This window comes from Castor canadensis, chromosome 18, assembly GCF_047511655.1.
Source record: "Castor canadensis chromosome 18, mCasCan1.hap1v2, whole genome shotgun sequence".
Lineage (NCBI taxonomy): Eukaryota > Metazoa > Chordata > Mammalia > Rodentia > Castoridae > Castor > Castor canadensis.
In genome coordinates, this window is record NC_133403.1 from 35,330,358 (window position 1) to 35,352,427 (window position 22,070).

Below are 22,070 nucleotides of genomic sequence, written 5' to 3' on the forward strand. Positions count from 1 at the left end.
AGCAGGAAACTCACAAGCACTGTGCCTTTCAGCAAATCAACCACTCTGACCTTCAGTTTCTTCTTCTGTAACTCGAGGGCAATAACACCTTTCATATAGACTTGAAATTCCTTCACTCGTGACAAATTTTTATTGAGTACCTACTGTCCTAGTGACTGGAGATGCAACAGGGATCAAAGAGACAAGACCCCTTTTCTCTGGTGTGTTTCATTCCAGCAGAAGGTCAAGGTAGGGGAGTCGAGTTGCTTAGTAGAGGAACTATAAGTGCAAAGGCCCTGGGGCAGACAAAAGCTTGGCACTTTACACCAGAGAGGCTTCACATGCCTGGAACTTGACAACTAACTGATGAGTGGAACGAACTGATGGGAAGGAGAGGTAAAGGCCAAGCCTGGGAGGCCAAGGCAGGGAACTTTGATTTAATTCTAAGCCCAGTGGAAAGCCACTTAAGGAGTTTCAGCCTCAGACTAGCAAGATCTGATTTAGAGTTTATGTCTTAAAAAGGCTGCTCAGGCTGTCACGCAGAGAGTGGATGGTAGGATTTTGCGAGCCGGATCAATACACAAAAGCACTTAACGCCAGGGCTGGCACAAAGTGAGCGTCTTAATAAGTGGTAATTGGCTTTCGTTATCATCCTCATTTTCCTTGCTATTATTACTACTCTCCTGTCTGCCTAGAGCTGTTCAGAATCCGTGGATATCCTGCCTTCCCACTGTATTACCAAGCATCCCCACAAGCGGGTGAGCTTTTCAGATTTCTTTTCCAGGTATTTTTACATGTTCAGAGAGATAACGCAGCCAGAAAGAACACCAGGCACATTCCCGTATCCAGCTCTATTCCATCTTCAGGCGAGCTGTACTTATGTCACCCTTAGCTCAAAGGTGGCCTTGAGTCTTGATTAAAGGCTTCAGTCTCCACCAAAGGACCGGGGCAATACAAGCCCTGTTGTGAAATCCAACACATTTGGACATATTGGAAAATGTCTGCTCTCCTGCCAACGGCCCCCTCCTCAGGTCTCTGCTCAGAGGTGACCTTCTGTAGAAGCCTCCTGTGGCCACACACCACCCCCAAGCTGCCTTCTCCTCTCTGGGTCTCTGCTCAGAGGTGACCTTCTGTAGAAGCCTCCTGTGGCCACACACCACCCCCAAGCTGCCTTCTCCTCTCTGGGTTCCTCAGACAGAGCCACAGCTCCAGGCTTAGCACCTTTGCCTTCCCCAGACTCCCAGTCCCTCAGTGCTTTGGTCTTCCGTGCAGTGACACTTTTCTTTGGTGGGACTAGGGTTTGAACTCGGGGCTTTGTGCTTGCTAGGCAGGTGCTCTACCACTTGAGCCACTCCAACAGCCCAGTTTGCTCTGGTTATTATAGAGATAGGGTCTCACTTTTTGCTGAGGTCAACCTGGACTGTGATCCTCTTATTTTAGGGTTTCTGCCTTAGCTGGGATGACAGGCTTGTTGAGATAATGTCTTGTGAACTTGCCTGGGCTGCCCTTGAACCATGAGATCCTCCTGATCTCAGCCTCCCAAGTAGCTAGGATTACAGGCATGAGCTACCAGCACCCAGCCATTTAAATCTATTTTGAAATTAACGAAAATTAAATAAAATTTGAACTAGTGTTCAGGTCCTCTGTAGCAGGTACCGTGTCAGACAGCACGGTTCTGTGAACTAAACAGAACTTTCTCAAAAGAAGAAATTCAAATGGCCAAAAAACACATGAAAAAATGCTCACCATCTCTAGCAATAAAGGAAATGCAAATTAAAACCACACTAAGATTCCACCTCACCCCTGTTAGAACAGCCATCATCAGCAACACCACCAACAACAGGTGTTGGCGAGGATGCGGGGAAAAAGGAACCCTCTTACACTGTTGGTGGGAATGTAGACTAGTACAACCACTCTGGAAAAAAATTTGGAGGCTACTTAAAAAGCTGGACATCGATCTACCATTTGATCCAGCAATACCACTCTTGGGGATATACCCAAAAGACTGTTACTCCAGAGGCACCTGCACATCCATGTTTATTGCGGCACTATTCACAATAGCCAAGTTATGGAAACAGCCAAGATGCCCCAGCACTGACGAATGGATTAAGAAAATGTGGTATCTATACACAATGGAATTTTATGCAGCCATGAAGAAGAACAAAATGTTATCATTCGCTGGTAAATGGATGGAATTGGAGAACATCATTCTGAGTGAGGTTAGCCTGGCTCAAAAAACCAAAAATCGTATGTTCTCCCTCATATGCGGACATTAGATCAAGGGCAAACACAACAAGGGGATTGGACTATGAGCACATGATAAAAGCGAGAGCACACAAGGGAGGGGTGAGGATAGGTAAGACACCTAAAAAACTAGCTAGCATTTGTTGCCCTTAATGCAGAGAAACTAAAGCAGATACCTTAAAGCAACTGAGGCCAATAGGAAAAGGGGACCAGGTACTAGAGAAAAGGTTAGATCAAAAAGAATTAACCTAGAAGGTAACACCCACGCACAGGAAATCAATGTGAGTCAATGCCCTGTATAGCTATCCTTATCTCAACCAGCAAAACCCCTTGTTCCTTCCTATTATTGCTTATACTCTCTCTACAACAAAATTAGAGATAAGGGCAAAATAGTTTCTGCTGGGTATTGAGGGGGGGAGCAGGAGGGGGTGGAGTGGGTGGTAAGGGAGGGGGTGGGGGCAGGGGGGAGAAATAAACCAAGCCTTGTATGCACATATGAATAATAAAAGAAAAATGAAAAAAAAAAAAAAAAAAAAAAAGATTAGGATTCTGTCTCTCACTGTAGAACATTCCACAGAACAGCACTGCCCTAGAGGGGCAGAAATCATATCCCATATCATATGCTTAGGGAGTAGACTTGAGAAGTAGGCATATGTCAGTTCGAATCCCAGCTCCTGCTCTTACTTGCAATGCGACTTGGCAGAGCTGATCTTCTCTGAGGCTCTCTTTGCCTCATGTGGTCATGCAGCTTGGGTAAGTTGACATGTAGGAAGGGCTTCAAACAGCTTAGAACAGAGGCAGCACCCAGCAATGGTTAGCTCCTGTTAGTATCACAGCAGTGGCCCTGGTCAACGCTTACCGCTTGTCTGAACAGATGAGTGAAAGAGTGACTGAACGAGCGTACTTTTATTTCTCGCATGAATGAAAACTAGAGTGCCTCTTTTGAAACCAAATATGATCGGTATTAATGATCAGTTGCTACTTAGTTGGCACCTACTGCATACCTGGTGCAGGCTGAGTGCATCATACACATTCTTCCCAGCAGCCTCCTGAGAGAGGTGCTATTATAAAGCCCCACCTCCCTTTATTTGTGGTACTTGGATTTGAACTCAGAACCTCGAGTGGCTCTACCACTTGATCCACACCCCCAGATATTTTTTGCTTTTGTTTATTTTTCAGGTTGGTCTTGCTTTTGCCTCTGATGGAGATTTTCCTACTTCTGCCTCCTGAGTGGCTGGGATTATAATCCCGAACCACCACACCTGGCTTAAGCACTCCTTTTTTTTTTTTTACAGATGAGGAGACTAAGACTCAGAGATGTAAAGGCATAGCACCAGGCCCCAGGATGTGAAGCTGTGCCTGTTACTGCTTCTCGGTGACCACCATCCGTCTAGATAATGGCCTAGGTTTCTGCTCTCTTCTCTTCTCTCTTGGAGGAAGGGCTTGGGGCAAATGCAGCAGGGGCTGTGATGTGCGCTCCTCTGTGACCCCTGGAAGGGCCATGGTGCCCCACTGTGAGCACACACCTGCAAAGAGGAAGGCACCCCTCTCAGCTTTCTTTCCTGTTCACAGTGAGACTTTTGACCTCGGTTTCTTGGATTGTTTTCTTTCCACATCCATCCCCAGGGCACCATTCCCTCTCACGGGCCCACCCTGCCCCACCTCCCCGTGCACACCACAGAGGCCATGGCCGCTCTACAGACAAGGACGCCTTTCTTCAAAGTGCTTCCCCTTCATCTCATAAATTCTCAGGCTGGACTTGATTGGCTGTGGTGAGAGAGACCCAGGCCCCCGCTCTGCTCCCCAGATACAAAGTAAGTTGTGTGCAGACTGCCCACGTGAGGTCAGTCCCAGAGGTCCTGTGCCTCTCAGAAACCCCAAAGGACAAAATACCACAGAGCCTGGTCACAGGATCAAAATTATCTGTGGCAGGACAAAGGAAAGCTGGGGGAGTGAGACCATGGAGAGCAATGTGGACAGGTCTCCCCTGCTTTGCTAACCTGGGGACTTAGAGGACACTTAACCGTTTGCCACCCTTGCGTCATCCAGCCATCGGGAGTCTATCCACTGGCACAGTGCCTGCACCTGGACAGCAGGGTCCCCAACCCTCCGATCCTGGCAGTTCCTCTGCCACTGTCAAGGACGTGCGTTTCCCACAGAGTGTTACTCCAGTGTTTCCAACTTTTCGTCACTAAAATTAGTCCAACTGTGTCTTCTAATTCTGTAGACACAACCCAGCTTGTGCAAATGTCCTTCTCTTCCCTTTCTGGGTGGATTTTTGCATAGTACAGGCTGCCAGTTCTGTCGTGTTCTTGGGGAAGAGCATAAAATCATCTAGCTGCTTACCGAGAAACAAACGCTATGGGTTTAGACAAAGCCGCACATGGCACTCATGAAAAGAAAACACAGAGATTGCTGCTGCACACCGGCTGTGAACTTGAACTCCTTAACTGAGCAATTATGATGGGCCTAAGTATTTCCCAGAACCCTTTCTCTGTATGGCAGAATTTTATTTGCTCCTCACAGCAACCTTCCCTGTAAGATAGATAAAATTTTATTCCCATTTTACAGATGAGGAAACTCAGACTCCCACAAGATTGAATGATTTCTGCAAACGGACAAGGGGACATAGAGCTGACATTTGAATCCACATTCCCCTGACAACAAAGACTGAATTCTTTTTTTGTTGGAGGGGTGGGGCTGGGGTCTGAACTTTCAGCTTTGCACTTGCAAAGCAGGCACTCTGCTGCTTCAACCACATCTCCAGTCCATTTTGCTCTGGTTATTTCAGAGATGGGAGTCTCCAAACTACAATCCTCCTGACCTCAGCCTCCCAAGTAGCTAGAATTATACATGGGAACCACTGTACCTGGCCAAAGGCTGAATTCTACTTTTTTTTTTTTTTTGTAATGGGTTTTTTTCAAGATAGGGTCTCAAGAACTGTTTGCCCAGACTGGCTTCAAACCTCAGTCCTCTTGATCTCTGCCTCCTGAGTAGCTAGGATTACAGGTGTGAACCACCAGCACCCAGCTTATGAAGCCTGTGTTATCTTTTGCCACTAAGAAAGAAGTGTGTAAACTGGATACAGTCGGGCATGCCTGTAATCCCAGTGTTTGGGAGGCAGAGGCTGGAGGATCATGAGGTCAAGGCCAACCTGGGCTACATAGAAAAATCAGGTCTCAAAAAACAAAAAGAAGTGTGTGTTGTGTGTATATATGTGTATGTGTATGTGTGTGTGTGTGTATGTACTTTAAAAGCAAGACGGTGTAGCCAAGCAGGCCCAAGGAAGCTGGAATTTCAGTTATTTTAATGCTGCCCCAAAGTACAATTTGGAGAGTTCAAAGTCATCCAGGCCCTGTTGAATCAAAAGTCTTAAGTCATCTGCCCACTAGACCAAGTGCAACCAAGTGACAGGGACATGACAAAGTCTTTAGACAATGCCCTCCGGGGTGTGCTGGGGGGTGGGGGGGGTGGGGAAAGTGACAGCTCTCACCACTGCACAGATAAAGGTTTCTTTCCTGATGGGCCTCCCCCAGCAGGATCTGCCTGGCCTTATCAAAAAAACAGCCAAGCCGTCAGGGGAGAGGGGACACAAAACTTCAGCCTGGCCTCAGAGACAAATCCCTATACATCTGGCAAGATGCAGCCTCCCTGTTTCCAGGCCTATATTTTTCATTTCTTGTTTTAACAGTCATAAACGCCTTCCGGTGCCAAAGCAGAACATGACTTTAATCCAGATAAAATAAAATTCCTAAAGCCTGAAAACTATACAGAGATTTACAGGCCAATTTGAAAAAGCAAGAGTCTCAGTTGCTTCCAAGACTGGCACATTCCACATAGCCAGTGCTGGGTGCTGCCCGAGTTCCTGCCTCCTGGGGACAAGGTCCCAGGACAGGCCACCCAGCCCTAACATCCACAGTCCTTTGGAGAAGAGAATGAGGCAACCGCTGCGCCCAGTGTGGACTGGTCTTAGATTGCCAGACTCTGGGGTCTCTTGCCTTTCAGGAGTCCTAATATGTTCCACTCCCTCCCCCTTTTTCCTCCCACCCCCAGCTGTTGCAGAAAACCACAGTCAACCTCTTCTTGCTCCCAGCAGCCAAGTTTTCTCTAAGTAAACACAGAATGCAGGGATCAGCTCTGTTCCATTCCCAGCACTGCAGGGCAGGCAGAGGCTGGCCTGGTACTAACGCTGAGAACTAGTCCGGGGTGAGTTCTGGGGGAAAACACGGGGTGCCACTTAAAGAGATCTTACTGGGTATTAAGTGTGTTATCCCAAGGCCTCCACGATTCCTCAGGGGTCCCTACCCATCTCATAAAGTGAGGCCTTTATGTGTTGGGGTTTATCTCTTTGTCCCTCCAGGTTTTTTCACGCCTCATTCCCCTGATCTGAGCCTGGGAGGTGCACCTAGGGGCAATGGACATTTATTTGCTGCCTACTGTGTGCTACACAGTGTGCAAAGCACTTTGGAGCTTTATTTCATGAATCCTCACAAAGATGCTTTTGTCGGGAATACTTAACCATTCCCATTTTACAGAAGAGAAAACTGAGACTAGGAAAGAGAAATTCACCTGTCCAAGACCACAATGTTAGAAAGGGTCAAAGCTGAGACATGAGCTCGGGGCTGTCCCAGTCTCTTCGCTGCCTCAGACAACATGTATTCCACAGCAGCTTGGACGATCAGAGGAAGCTAGAGGTGAGAATGGGTTCAAGTTCAAGGAGAAGCTCCTACAGTGGTGCTGGAGAAGTGGATTTGTCCACTTTGGATGAACAAACGTGGGGCTGAGCGGTAGCAGGAATGGAGGTGGAGGTCAGGGCAGGAAACTTTGCCAGGGTGGTGGTGGGGCCTGAGAGGCCTGGAACTACTGGCTGGATGGGGCTTAGACAGGGATCTGTTCATATTGGCTGTGTCTATCGTGTGCCAGGCCCAGTGCTGGGCTCTGGGTGATCCATATTGGGGCAGAAGAGCCAAGATCATACTCATACTGTGACAGGAAACTAGCGTGGCTTAGGGCTCAGGTGTGAGGCGAGTTTATCTGACTCCCATCATCCCCTCACCCCTAAAAGCACACACACACACACACACACACACATGGGGCGCTCCTTGGAGTCCTGCTCCACTAATCTTCTGCCTTTCTTCCCAACCCCCAGCCCCAGTCAGCTGTTCCTGAGTCCTTTGCTGGATCTCCTTCCTTCTCTCCTGTTTGCCATAAAATGCTACCCGCTGTCTGTCTATCATCACCTAAGTCATCACTTTATTAAGGTATAATTGACATACCCGTATTTAAAGCATACAACTCGATTTGCTTCAACAGATCGCACATCTCTAATGCTGTCCTCACAGTCGACACAAGGAATAGACCATCACTCCCCAAAGTGTCATCTCATGCCTCTTCATCATTCCTCCTTCCTCCCCATATCCCAGGACCCAGACAACTACTAATCTGTTTCTGTCTAGAATTTTATATAAATGGAAAGACACAGAAGTCTGGCTCCTTTCACTTACCGTAATTAATCCTAGATTCATCTATGCTGTGTGTATCTGTATTTTCCTATTGATTGCCTGGGCTACACAGTGAGATTCTGTCTCAAAAAAAAATTGAATAAAATCCAGAGGTAGCTCAACATGGTATCAGACCGTAACTGGCCAAACTGTGGCCAGGCTCACCATGGTGTCACATTCCAGAGTCTCCTGTCCTGAATCCACAAAGCATTAGAAAGTTGTCACCATGTTCACTGAAGTCTCTTTGATGACACAGTGTTTCTCCTCACTTCTTGCCGATTAACCTCAGCCTGGCCTTTTATTTTTCTTTCAGGCACACCTTCCTTCTTCTTCTTTTTCTTCTTTGAGACAAGTTCTCTCTATGTTGCCCCAGTCAGCCTTGAACTCTTGGACTCAAGAGATCCTACTGCCACCGGGTGCCAGTGGCTCATACCTGTAATCTTAGTTACTTGGGATGCTAAGACCAGGAGGATTGCAGTTCAAGGCCAACCTGGGCAAATAGTTTTTGAGACCCCCCATCTCCAAAATAACCAGAGCAAAATGGACTGGAGATGTGGCTAAAATGGTTCAGTGCCTGCTGCTTCACAAGCAAGAAGCCCTGAGTTCAAACCCAAAAGAGAGAGAGAGAGAGAAAGAGAGAGAGAGAGAGAGAGAGAGAGAGAAAGAGATCCTCCTACCTCAGCCTCCTGAGTAGCTGAGACTACAGGCATGAGACAACATACCAGACTACTCCTCTCTTCTAATCCTCCCTTTTGAATCTACTCTGTTCTACCCTAAGTAGCTTCAGGCCCTGCCTGATACAAATCAAGTGCTCACTGTCAGGTTCCTCCAACAAAGGTCTAGGGTTAGACAAGCAAAGACATAATCTTCCTTAGGAGAAGGCTAGGCAAAAGGATGGTCAATGCTTGGTGATAGATAGATGGATGGATAGATAGATATATAGATATATAGACAGATGGATAGATAGAAGGATGGATAGCTGGATAGATAGATGGATGGATAGATAGATGGATGGATGGATAGATAGATATATAGACAGATGGATAGATAGAAGGATGGATAGATGGATAGATGGATGGATAGATGGATGGATGGATGGATGGATGGATATGGATTTACATACATTTACATATTATATTAATATAAAGAATATATTATATAATGTATGAATATGCATGTACATTACAGGTCATTTTCACATATATAGATTTTTAAATATGTATTTCTACAGGGAGACACCCACACATTCATTCACATACACACATGGAAATTTGACCATGACACATTGTTGAGTGCAAAAAACAAGTTACAAAACACTCATCACACTTGTAATAATTCATTTGCTTCCTCCAGTAGACTAGGCAGTCCCTAAGGACACACTTTGCAACTACATTTTGTGCCCTGCATCTCTAGCGCCTGGTGTGTGTGTAGGTCTTTAAGTATATTGTTTTTATTGCTTAATTAGATATTCACCAACATGTTAGCATGAGCAATGACTGAGTGATAGACTTACACATCATTTGCACGTGTTCCTTAATGTCCTTCTATATTGTCATTTGCTCAGGTCAGCTCTCTGGGAAGATTCATTTATTTCCTTGCTTTTTGGTATTTTCACAATCCGGTGAATTTTATGTATGTATGGAAGTATGTATGTATTTATTTAGTGGTAGTGGGGTTAGAACTCAGGTCCTTTCTCTTGTAAAGCAGGCACTATACCACATGAGCCTCAACTGCAGCCCTAGACTTGCCTTTTTTTCTGGTAGTACTGGGGTTTGAACTCAAGGCCTCATGCTTGCTAGGCAGGTGCTCTTACCGCTTGAGCCACTCCACCAGCCCTTTTTTTTGTGTTGGGTATTTTCAAGATAGGTTCTCACAAATTATCTGCCTGGGGCAGGCTTTGACCCATGAGCCTCCTGATCTCTGCCTCTTGAGTAGCTAGGATTAGAGGTGTGAGCCACTGGCGCCCAGCTTGAATTAAAAAAAATAAAAATAAAAAAGCAAATGGAGGAAATATGGCTCACGGGTTAGAGTGCCTGATTTGCAAGCATGAAGCCCTGAGTTCAAACCCCAGTCCCAACCCCCACCTCCCAAAAAGTGTGAATGGAAGGGTGGAAATTTAGGGTATTTCCTTCTACTTGGTTGGAGAGACCTGGTACCCATAAGATGGTATCCGTCAGATGATGTTGTGGTAGGGAAACCAAATTGGAGCATCATATATTCAGTCCAGCCTAAAGTTGGTGGGGCCTCTGAGAGCCTGGCACGTGCAGCTGCTCCACCCTTGTCCCAGTCGCCCTATAGGCCACATCCCACTGCTGGGATCCAGCCTGCTTGAGGATCTCCCACTGGTGCCCCACAGCCTTGGGAGTGTCACCAAATATAGACTTCCTAGCTGGCACTCTGCACTCTCTACAAGGACCATGGCATTCTTACTTCATGGCTACCTTTCTTTTTCTTTTTTCTTTTATTTGGGGCAGTACTGGGGTTTGAACTCTGGGCCTCGCCCTTGCTGGGCGTGTGCTCTACCACTTGAGCCACGCCCCCATCTTGCTTTTTATTAGCTGTTTTTCAGGTAGAGTCTCATGTTTTTGCCCAGGACCAGCCTAATCTGTGGTCCTCCCATCTATGGTTTCCCACAGAGCTGGAATGAAAGGCATGCATCACCACACCTGGCTTGTTGGTTGAGATGGAATCTCACTAACTTTTTGCCTGGACTGGCCTTGAACCATGATCTTCCTGATCTTTGCCTTCTCAGCTGGCTCATAGCTATCATTCTAACCTGTCCTGTGGCAGTGGTTAGATGGCAAACTGAAGAAATGGAGGAAAAAACATTCTCTACCACCTAGGCAGCGTGGCCAAAGTCTTTGTCTACTTCTACCTGCTCATTCATCCTCCATACACCCATTCATCCATTCAGTCATGTGTCTGTCTGTCCATACATCCATCCATCTATCCATTCACCCATCCATTCATCCACCATCCATCCATCTGTCATTCATCCATCCATCCATCCATCCATTTATCCATCATCCACCCATCCATCGTTTATCCATCACCCATCCATCCGTCATTCATCCATCCATCCATCCATCCATCACCCATCCCTATTATTCTCTTTCTATTCATCCACCCATCATCTGCCATCTATTTATTTAGTCACATTTTCCTCTTTTCCCTTTGACCATCTTTAACCCTGTCTATTTATCCCAACAATGCCAATGGATATTCATGTCCTCCCTTACTGGAAGAAGATTCGAGCTACCTTAGTAGCACATATAACCATGTAGTAGGCACCTACTGGTTACCAGGCACAGTGAAAAGAAATCAGCAAGTACTTAGCACACAGCCTGACACGTACAAGTGGGGGGGAAAACCATCATGTGCAGTTTGTTCCTTTATGAGTGGCTGCAATTACAGATCTTTACTTCTGTTTCAATAAAATCTCATTCATTCAGAACACTTGGTTTGTAGGACAGGTTAGGAGATCTGTCTGCATTAGCAGAACTGGTTCAGAGCCCTTAAACAAAGTGAACCTTTCTTTCTTTTGAGTACAGAGGAGAACTTGACAAAGAAAGGGCTCCCCTCTGCTCTAATCAACATTTACAACTCATCTGGTTTTGGCAGGAACATACTTAGGTAAGACGGACAGGTTAAAAGCCTTAAGGACAATTTATTTTCTGAGACGTGAAACTTGCCCTGAGCCGTCTGAAGCGGCCACTCTGGTCAGCTTGACTTCCCAGGTAATCCAAAGGTAAACGGTGGCTTAGGCCAGGCTGCATTATAACAGAGTCCATTATTAGCACAGTTCAAATTAATGAGATTTTCCTTCACTTCAGTTTCAAGAGGCTAAAAGCCATTTAGTAACTCGATACCTCTTGTGAGTCTCATTACTTGAACAGTTTTTAAAACACAGTTTGGTTTTTGGTTACCATAGGAAATTGAAAAGGACCAACGACTGTTCCATTTTGGACCCAAGTTTTATGTCAGGCAATTCATTTAAGCTTTGATGATTTTTTAATTTAAAAAATTCCCCCACCAGTGGGGGAATACATGGTGAACACAACAGAAGGGACACTGACCCACTTCGTCACTGCCACTCAAGCAACAATGACCAGTTCTTTGTCAGAGTTCTCTGCAAAAAAGGAAAAAGAAAAAAGAGAAAAGTAAGTAAAACTTTTCAACTTTACAGTATTTCTCTGGAAGCCACACATGCAAAAGTTTTCCTTGTGTTCTGTGTCTGGCAACCTCTTAAATTAAAGCTGGATTGCTCCCAAGGACCAAATAACAAAATTAATTCATGAACTAGGCCTTCCAGAATGTTTTTTTTCATTTCATTTTGTTTAGTCACTTTTATAGTCCTTTCTTTCTTCGAAGTAATTTGGATTTGATTGCTTCTTCGTGAAATTCTAATGTCAAGACTGTCTCTAATTTCTGTTTTATGAAGAAATCTGGAAACCATACAAAGAAATGAATTGAGATGCACAGTCAAATAAATTCTGTAAAGTGATAACTCTATCGACTCTGCCTGGAGAGATACTGTATTTCAATTAGATCCTCAGACATGTTCTTACATACACTGACAGAGTCTGATTGACATTGTTCATCTTCCTGGGAAGCACAGCTTAACAAGGACAAGGTGACGAGGCAGGTTTCATGTTCCAAAGTACATTGGGTTTCTTAGCTCATGGGTGTGTGCTGTTGCTGTCACCCACAGACTTCTTCCACATTAACTAGGAATTGCAAATGCATTAAAAATCCCCACCAAAAAAAAAAAAAGCATTTAAAATTTAAAGTAATAATACTACTACTACTTAGCAGTTAAACAGCACCTTCCCTCTTCAAAGCACTCCATCGCATCACTTCCAATTCTGCAGACTGCAGGAGGCTTTGATGTGGGGAAGAGCTCTGTGCACAGTGGGGGAGGTACCTCTTCATCCAATAGTCCTGGGCCCAATTAGCTAATTGTAACACTTTCATTTCTTCCCCCTGTTCACTTTCCTTTTTTTCCCAACTACCTTTTGTTCTCATTTAGCGCTCTCATAGGGTCACCTACACAGGCCTGCTGGTAGTAACTAGGCTCCCATCCAAACCTGTCCACAATCCCCCCACACACACCGCAATTCACCCTGAAATAATACTAAAGTCCAAACGTCTCACGTGACATTTATTGTATTCTCAGCATTTGCCTTTCCAGCTTGTTCATGGAGTAAAATGCCCTCTTATTTATTAAGATGATGGGGATACTACGCTTTACAGAGAGTAGATTTGGTTTTGTTTCGATCTCTGGTCCTTACTTATGAAAATGAGAATTGGCAGCCGGGCGCCTGTGGCTCACGCCTGTAATCCCAGCTACTCAGGAGGCAGAGATCAGGAGGATCACCTTTCAAAGCCAGCGTGGGCAAATAGTTTGCAAGACCCTATCTTGAAAAAACCCAACACACATACAAAAAAAAAAAGAGAATTGGCCGTCCACAGTTCTCTGTGGAGATTGTTCCTATGTACGAAAGCCAATGATCAGGGAACGCTGGTTGGCTGAGCCAAGTTCCCCAGCAGTGTGGGATTGATACTGATCCCTGCTGCGAGGTAGAGGTCTTCTGAAGCAAAGATCTCAGTATAAAATGCTGTCACCTTCGGCCAAAGTCAGCCAGAACCATCTTTCATACCCTTTGACCCAGGTCTTCTACGGCCAGGAATTTGTCGTGAAGTCACAGGTGTTTGCCTGTTACTGGACAAGTCAGGCAGCTGTGCCTGTAGGTGTAAAGATTGGGGATCACCGAGGCCTCACCCTTAGGAGAGTGGTGGAGAACAGTGAAACACATCTGTCGCTTGCAGGTTGCTGACATGTATCTCTGTGCCCTCCCAGGGGAGGAGGTCTCTGGGGCTCACTCACCACATGTCAGCCAGTGTGCTCTGCACAGAGGATGCACCTGGGAACAAAGGAGATGGTTTCCATACATTCTGACCATCTAGCGGGGAAGCATTTCACAAATAAACACATATTATTGGGTAATAATATATTTCTGAGGTTAAAAAGAAAAAAAAGCAAGGAACATGGAAAAGTCCCTTTGGAAAACAGTTTGGCAATTTCTTATAAATGTATACCAATTTATCCAACAATTCCATTCCTAAGAAATGAAAACTTATATTTAGAACCTGTATAGGAATGCTTTTAGTAGCTTTATTTGTAATTACTCCAAAACTCTAAACAACCCTAATGTCCTTCACCTGGTCACTGGATAAGCAAATTGTGGTATATCTATACCACGGAATATTATACCACAAGAGAAAGGAATGGACCACTGGTCCACGGTGACAACATGGATGAACCTGACATGGATCATATGAAATGAATGACACTGGATACAGGCTGGGAATGTGGCTCGAATGGTAGAGCACCTGCCTAGCAAGGTCAAGGCACTGAGTTCAGTCCCTAGTACTAAGGAGAGAGAGAGAAAGAGGAGAGAGAGAGAGAGAGAGAGAGAGAGAGAGAGAGAGAGAGAGATGCAAAGGCTATGTACCTTGTGATTCCATTTATAGGACAATTTGGGGATTAATCATTGTTGGGAGCTAGGGGTGAAAGAAGGAACTGATTACAAAGGGACAGAAGTGACTTTCTGGAGTGTGGGCTAAATCATGATTATGGTAATACCTATTAGACATAGAGTTTTTTTGCAAAACTCATAGAATTCTACACTAAGACAGAAGATTTTACTATATGCAAATTACACCTCAAAAGGCTGAGTAAAGAAAAACAACAGGCTGGCTGTGGTGACTCATAGCTATAATTCCAGCTACAGAGGGAGTCACAGGTAAGAGATCACAGAATGAGGCCAGCCCTGGGCAGACTCAAGACCCTCTCTGAAAAATAACTAAAGCAAAAAGGGTTGGTGGAGTGGCTTGAGTGGTAGCACGCCTGCCTAGCAAGTGTGGGCCCTGAGTTCAAATCCCAGTACTGCCAAAGAAAGAGAAAACCAAAAAGACACAAGAAGGCTGTAAGATCTATTCCCATTTTTGTAGGTGGTGACAATAATCACGTGTTAACATAGGCTTTAAAGATGTAGATGAATATCCGGTGTGCCAAATTGCTAATGGGAGTTATCTAGGTTGGAGAAAGGGGTGTTTTAGTTTCTAAATTATGCATTTCTTTGATGTTTGAGTATTTTATAGGACATGTGTTACTTTCAAAATTAGAGAGAAAAATCAGATCTCTATTCAAAATTTCCACCCCAGTGCTGTCCAGGTTGCTGTGGAGGCACAGAACTTACCAGAGACGCCCAGGCTGTGACTTGACTCCAAGTCTAATTCTGGAAAGTCTTGTTTCTCTCAGCTATTAAAGATGCAGCCTGACTCCAAGACTCCTCCACAGACAACCCTGGGAAAGCCCCTTCCTCCTCTGTCGCCCGGGACCCCTGCCCATCCCAGGCCGGGTGGCGAAGTACTGGTTTTCCCTCCTGGCTGCTGCTAGGGGGTCAGGCCCTCCAGGTCCCAGGGGACTGGCTTTTCTGACCTGAGCAGAGTGAGGCTTGGAGCTGGCAGGGCCCTTGTCCTCCTGCCAAGGAGAAATGCTGCCCATGGCCCAAGGTGGTTTAACACCTCTGCCGGTCCCAGTTAACCTACACTGACGCTTGCTCTGTGCCCATCCCTGGCTGGGTGGGGAGGGGGTCTTAATACTTAATATTATTTTGTATTCCTTTCCTCAGCAAATGTTTGTTGAAGACCAATAATGTTCTAGTCACTGGTGATGTGACATCTTGGGAAAATACAGGGGGAAGAAATTCACAGGGCAGTTGCAAAGGGTTTGCCTCTGACTTTGGGTGAGAGGGGAACCACGGCAGAGGTTAGAGCGGGGGAGTGACTTGTTCAACTTAGATTTGCGCAGGACCCCGTCCAACAGAGCAGGAGTGAGGATAACGACGGGACAGTGGTTTGGCTTGGGTTTGGGCGGTGGCACATCTGGGGTATGCCATTTCAGCCTTTACCTGACCTGTCACAAAGCAGGATAATAATGGTATTAGCCCCCTGGTTTCTTGTTGAGATGATTCAACAAGGTCAAAGTGTAAAGTACCTGGCCCAGTGCTTGCCACACGAGAAGCCATCCATAAATTTGCTTGTCGTTACCACTGTCTTCCCTGTGAGGTCTGGGTGCTTAGGTCCATATCATGCATGAGATGACGAAGGCTTACAGGAGGAAGGCCACTCTCTCAAGGGCAGGTAGCTAGTAAATGGCAGAAGCCACCAAACCATCATAGGACATTCAGAAGAGGCACACCCAGCAGTGAAGAACTGGAGGGCGAGAGTGTCTGATGCCTGCAGGGAGCTTCTGTAGGAGGTAGTAGTGTCCAGAGTTCAAATCCTGCCAAGCTGTGTGGCCTCAAGCCAGATACTTCATCTCTCTGAGCCTCAGTGGTCTCATCTGTAAAATGGGGACCAAGATTGGACCTGTGTAATGAGATGATTGTGAGGATTTGATGCTGGCTAGATCCGTGAGGAGATGGGATTTGTCTTGTTGGGATTTTGAGAAGGGATTGATTAGATTATAGTAGACAGGCTTTCCAGGGATGCACAGACTATGTAAATACTGGTCTTCTCACAAAACCACGAAGAGGGAAGAATGGCAGGTGTGCTTTGACTTACTGTGTGGTTAACACGAAATAAAGTCTGCTCATTGGAAAATCATTTTAAGGATCTACTTTTTTTTTTTTTAAGTGAGGGAAATATTTACTGAGGGTTTCTTTTTTTTAATGGAATAAAGAAGGAACTTCTATATTCCGTAACCATTGTGAGATGCTGGTGCCAAATTCCCATAACACGACTTGCTAACATTTACAGAAGCTGTTGTGATTAAGTGGGAAGCAGGCTACTGAAAAACCTACAAGAAGAAGTCAGCCAGGGAAGATCAAGAGACTATAAAGTAAACACTATATAGAGAATGAAATGTAATTTATTTCCTGGGGGAAGCGATCTGAACCGACAGCTGCCACAGTCACTCTGTTCACAGACTCCATCTCCATCTGAGAGAGGCGATCACGTTTGGAAATTTAGAAAGGTGTACGCAATTTACAAAACCCACTGATGATTACTCACCACTGTCCTACCAGACTGGTAATCCATTTTGGAAAGGAAAAACTGAGGCCCAAGCGTGAGAGGTGAGTTGCATCCCTCCCCCTGGTTGAGAATTTACCTAACCTAGGTGGCCAGGGAACCCCGTGAAACCTGTCACTTGGGTCCATGTGAAGACAAAAAGGTGACTTCAGTCTCACATGTGGCATTTTTTTATTGCAGCCAAACTGTTGCCTGGGTAAGGACTACACTCTGTCCAAGGATTGCTTTTAAATAAAATGATTGGTGGATTGGTGGCAGAGAGCAAGATCTAGTCCCAAAGTAGGGACTTGGCCAGTGTGAGACTGCACACCTGTGTCGGGGACAGGAAATGACTTCTCAGGCCTGGCACTTAAAGTGCCAGACAGTTTGAGGGATCTGATCTGGTTCCCGGGGGATGGAGGCTTTGTTTAATATACCAAGTCCTGGACGCCAGCTTTCAAAGGGCAGCGTGGCCAGCCAGGTGCGGGGACAGATCAGTTACTTCCTCACCTAGCCACACCTCGGCTGGTGAAAAGAAGTCTTCCTTCCTTATAAAAGCCTTCCAGGAGCTTGGGTGCTTTTCCTGGGGCCTGGCCTGGAGCACAGAAAATAAAGGCGGCCAGGGTGCTGGCTGACCTGAGCATGGTTGGTGTCACTCCTTGCAGGGCACAGCCGGCTCTGGGCCACCCGAGGAAGACCCTGTGTTTCCTGAGCCTTGAATTCACATTTTTCCTCTCACCCCTGGAGAGGAAAAGTTCTCTCTTAAAAAAGTGATTTTGTTCACCTTAAAACTCAAGTCAGCTGCTGTACATTGAGGCCGTTCAGTTCTTTTTGTTCATTTTTTTTTTTGTTGGTACTGGGATTTAAACTCAGGACTTCTCTCTCTCTCTCCCTCGCCTTCTTTTTCTCTTTCTCTCCCTTTCTCTTCTTCTCCCCTTTTTTCTCTCTCTCCCTCTTCCTCCCTTTCTGTCCCTCTCTCTCTCCCTCCTTTTCTCTCCCTTCCCCCTCTATCTCCCTCTTTCCTCCTCTCTCCCTTTCCTTCTCTCCCTCTTCCTTTCTCTCTCTCCTCTCTCTCCCTCTTTCCTCTCTCTCTCTTTCTCTTCCTCTCTCTCTCTGAATGTAGTTTCAGTTGACACATTTTGCCACCTGCTGCAGTACATAGAAAACTTAGTGGGGGTTGAAAAAAACTCTGCTTATTTTGGGGTCAAGCAGCAACACAGTTAAATAAAAATATCCGAGGACACTGTGCACACATTTCTTTATTCCTTATTATTGGCAATTTGAAAATCATTGCAGGCTACAAAAACCAGCATGACCTGTGAGCTGAGGCCATAACTCAGTGGTTGAGCACATACGTAGCTTTTATGAGGTTCTGGGTTCAAGTCCCACCAAAAAATATCAGCTTTGCCTGAAGTGAAAGAGGGAAATGCCACTGAATGTAGTTAACGTATGCACATTGAAGATTTTTAAGAACTCATATTCATTGCTTAAAATTACATCTTGGATGTCAGTTTCTACCTGTTTTATTGAAGAGGTCCTGGGTCCTAATAATAACAGCTGACGTTCACTGAGCACTTAGTAGCTGTCCGGCAGGTGCTCAGTGCTTTGTGTGTCGTAACTGAATATCCCAATAGCTCTGGAATGTGCATCCTTGCTTTCAGGATGAGGAAACTGAGGCACAGAGAGGTTAAACCAGCTCAAGGTGGTCAAGAGCACAGGTGGCAGAGCTGGGATTTGAGCCAGGCCATGTCAGACTCTTAAGTTCTTGCCCTTCCCCACTCTTTAGCCGTGGATTTGTAGTTTTTGCCCAAGCCCATAAAAAAGGCTAGTGTTTTCACTTCACAGTTGAAACCATTAGGAAATCCTTACTCGTTATGATCAAATGTTACTGCCCAAAGCAGGGTAGCATGATCGTATAAAACCATTCTCTCAGAAAGAACTTAAAATATCAACTGAAAACCTGAATTTGGAAAGCAAAAGAATGAAAAGTATAGGCCTGCCTCAGGGAATTGTCCAGAAAATGTCAAGGGATTATGGGATGGGTCACCTTGTCTGTGCCAGACAGTGGCCAAAGACCAGTGGTTGTCATTTTGCAAAGTTTCTTCTTGGTCTCATCAGAAAGACACTTGGTTCTCTTTTGTTCTAAGCAGCTGCATTGAGTAGCAAACAATTCAAGAGGAAATGCAAATAAATGGTCCAAGGGAAGACCAGGCTCACTGGAGGGGCTCCAGAACAACACATTTAAGAAACAATGATGACATTTTTTTTAATCCATTAGCTTGGCAAAATTAAAAAAGATTGGCAAAATCCAAAAGCAGACAAGATCATGAGGAAGTCCTTGCTCCCAGGAGTGTGAATTGCCACAAGCTTTGGGCAAAGTCTTCTGCCTGTATTTCTCTCTCTCTCTCTCTTTTAATTTGTCATGCTGGGAATTGAACTCAGGATGGTACTTGTATTAGGCAAGCATTCTACCACTGAGCTACACCCCCAGCTCGTGCTGTATTTATTAATAATATGTACATTTATTAACAATAAAAAAGCAGTCTTATTTGGGGGACTTATTCTACAGAAATAAAAGTGTCAGTGCGTATGGATCTATGGATAATATGGTCCCTTTATTTAGAGTAGGGAAAACACTGGAAACCACCTGATTGTTCAGAACTAGGAAAATAATTGGATAAGTTACGGCCCAGGTGTTCTACGAAACATTACACAAGTAAAACAATGAGTTAGATGTAGATATATAGGCCTAGAGGTATACTTGTGACAAGTGGTTAAGAGAAAAAAGCAGATTACAGAATAATATATGTGACACGATCCCATTTTTACAAAAAATATCAAAAAGTCCCTTAGAAATGTGCCTTTAAGTTGTGTTGGTTGGTGTGCGATGGAGAGAGTATGACACAAGGTGTCAGCTTTGTTATCTCACTAGGGAAAAGAGATTAGCATTCTTTTTTGGGGGAATAATTCCATGTTGCCAGACTTGGCCAGAGCTGGCATTCTGTACTTCTGTTACTTTCAATAAAGTAAATCAAGTAAAATCATGTTTTATTTTGTTTTTTCAGTACTGGGGCTTGATCTCAGGGCCTACACCTTGAGCCACTCCAGCAGCCCTTGTTTGTATAGGGTTTTTCGAGATAGAGGCTCATAAACTATTTGCCCAGACTGGCTTCAAACCACAATCCTCCTGGTCTCTGCCTCCTGAGTAGCTGGGATTACAGATGAGAGCCACTGGTGCCTGGTGAAATACTTATGTTGAAGGGAAAAAAAAGAAATCTCCACGTCATGTGACTGGGTGAGACTTTCCCTTGTGTGAGGATGGGGCAAGTGACTTGTGATTGCTGTAATTTATTGATCACTGCCTTTGGAGCCAGGTACTGTGCTAAGAAATTTTTCCCAGTTATCACTCTGGGAGGTGAAAGCACAGGAAGGCGTGCAGGTCACAGGGGTTAAACGATCCGCTCCAGACTGCACAGCTAAGGCACAACGGAGCGGGGATCAGAAAGAACCCAGGTGTGACTTACTCGGAAGTGATAGTCTTAACTCCTACAAAACGGTCCCGCCCTGCAGCTGTGGCAGCTTCCTGTGGTCTTTCTGATGGATCGCTCCTTCTCTGCTCATACTTTTGCTTCCATTTTTTCTCTGCCGTTACATTTGGTAACCATGAAAGGGAAGTAACCTGTCATTCTCAGAATAAAACCTGAGACTTTTGTTTCTCGCCTGGGCAGCAGGCATTCTTCTAAATGGGGAAGTAGCCAGGCGCTGGTGGCTCACGCCTGTAATTCTAGCTACTCAGGAGGCAGAGACCAGGAGGATCACGGTTCCTCAAGACCCTATCTCAAAGATACGCATCACAAAATAAAAAATAAATAAAGGGGGCCAGTGAAGTGGCCCTGAGTTCAGGCCCCAGAACCACACGTGCACAAAATAAAATAAAATAAAATATTGAATGGGGAAACTGAATCTTGGGGATACTTAGGAGGTGCCTCCCATGCAGGGAAACTTGTTACTTCTCCTTAGGCCGTTGACGGCTTTTGTGTTGTGTTAATCTTGTCTCCTGAGGTTTTCCATCAACTTCCTTCTCTATTGAGTAAGAACTTTGTGGATCTGTGTCACTCATCTGAACTGTGTGCAGCCAGGTGAAGGAGCTCTTGCTAGAAATGTCCTGCAGGGTCACCCAGGCTGTCATTTTTCACACATGAGCAAGCTGAGGCTCAGAGAGGTTGAGTGACTCATCCAAGACCATAAGCTGCTCAGCAGCACATCTGAGACCAGAACCCAATTCCCCTGGTTCTCATCAGGTACTCCTGTTGTCACAACAGTCACTTCTGGGGTTTGAACTCAGGACCTCACCCTTGCTAGGCAGGTGCTCTATTTCTTGACCACTCTGCCCATCAGGTGTACCTTTACAGAAATTCATGACATTGACTTAAGGTCAGTGGACCAGAAATTAGACTCTGTTTTTGACAGGTCAGGAAGTACAGCTCAGAGTTAAACTCTACTGATCAGGACAACACAACCAGGTATGGCAAAGCCAGCTGTAGCATCTTTCCACTCAGCCTCCTGAGCTCAGCTTTGGGCTCGAGTCAGTCCGGGGCTTGAGCCACTCAGTAAGTGTGCAGCTTGGAGATGCAAAAAATTGCCTTATTACAGTCTAAGGCTATTAACAGCATCTAAGTTTCCCAGGATTACGTGACATAACGCCAGCCCGTGGTAACACATGCACCTTGCTGCTGTTGTGTTTTCCTGTAGCGCTCTTTGTAGTAGTTCCACAACTCAGTTCCTAAGTGTAAGGCTTCTCTGTTCTGTTACACTCCATCTCCCCACTGATCTCTACTTTTCTTAAGTGGAAGAAGTTTTCTCCTCCCCATCTTTTATAGGGATGGATGGCTGGGAGAGAGCCTCCTGTCAGCACTCAGCACTTTTTCTGAACTCCCAGGAAAGGGTGATTGTTGAATGAATGAATGAATGGAGTCACAGCGAGGGTCTTGTTCCCCCCACAGCCTTGTTAGCCCTGTGCCTGGCAGTTTTAAGACATTCTGGCACATTAGCAAGAGCTCAGGAACCATTTATGCAATGAGTGCATGAGTGACTGCGTACACGAACTAGGGAGTACAGGGCTCAAAACGCATTTCTGTATTAAGTGCATAGCGCTTGGTACACAGTAAGCGCTCTCTTGGGGGCAGCCCTATAAATCCTAGCCCAGGATCTTGGCTCCGCTATGCACAGGTTCGAATCCCACGACCTGGGGCAAGTGACTTAATCTCT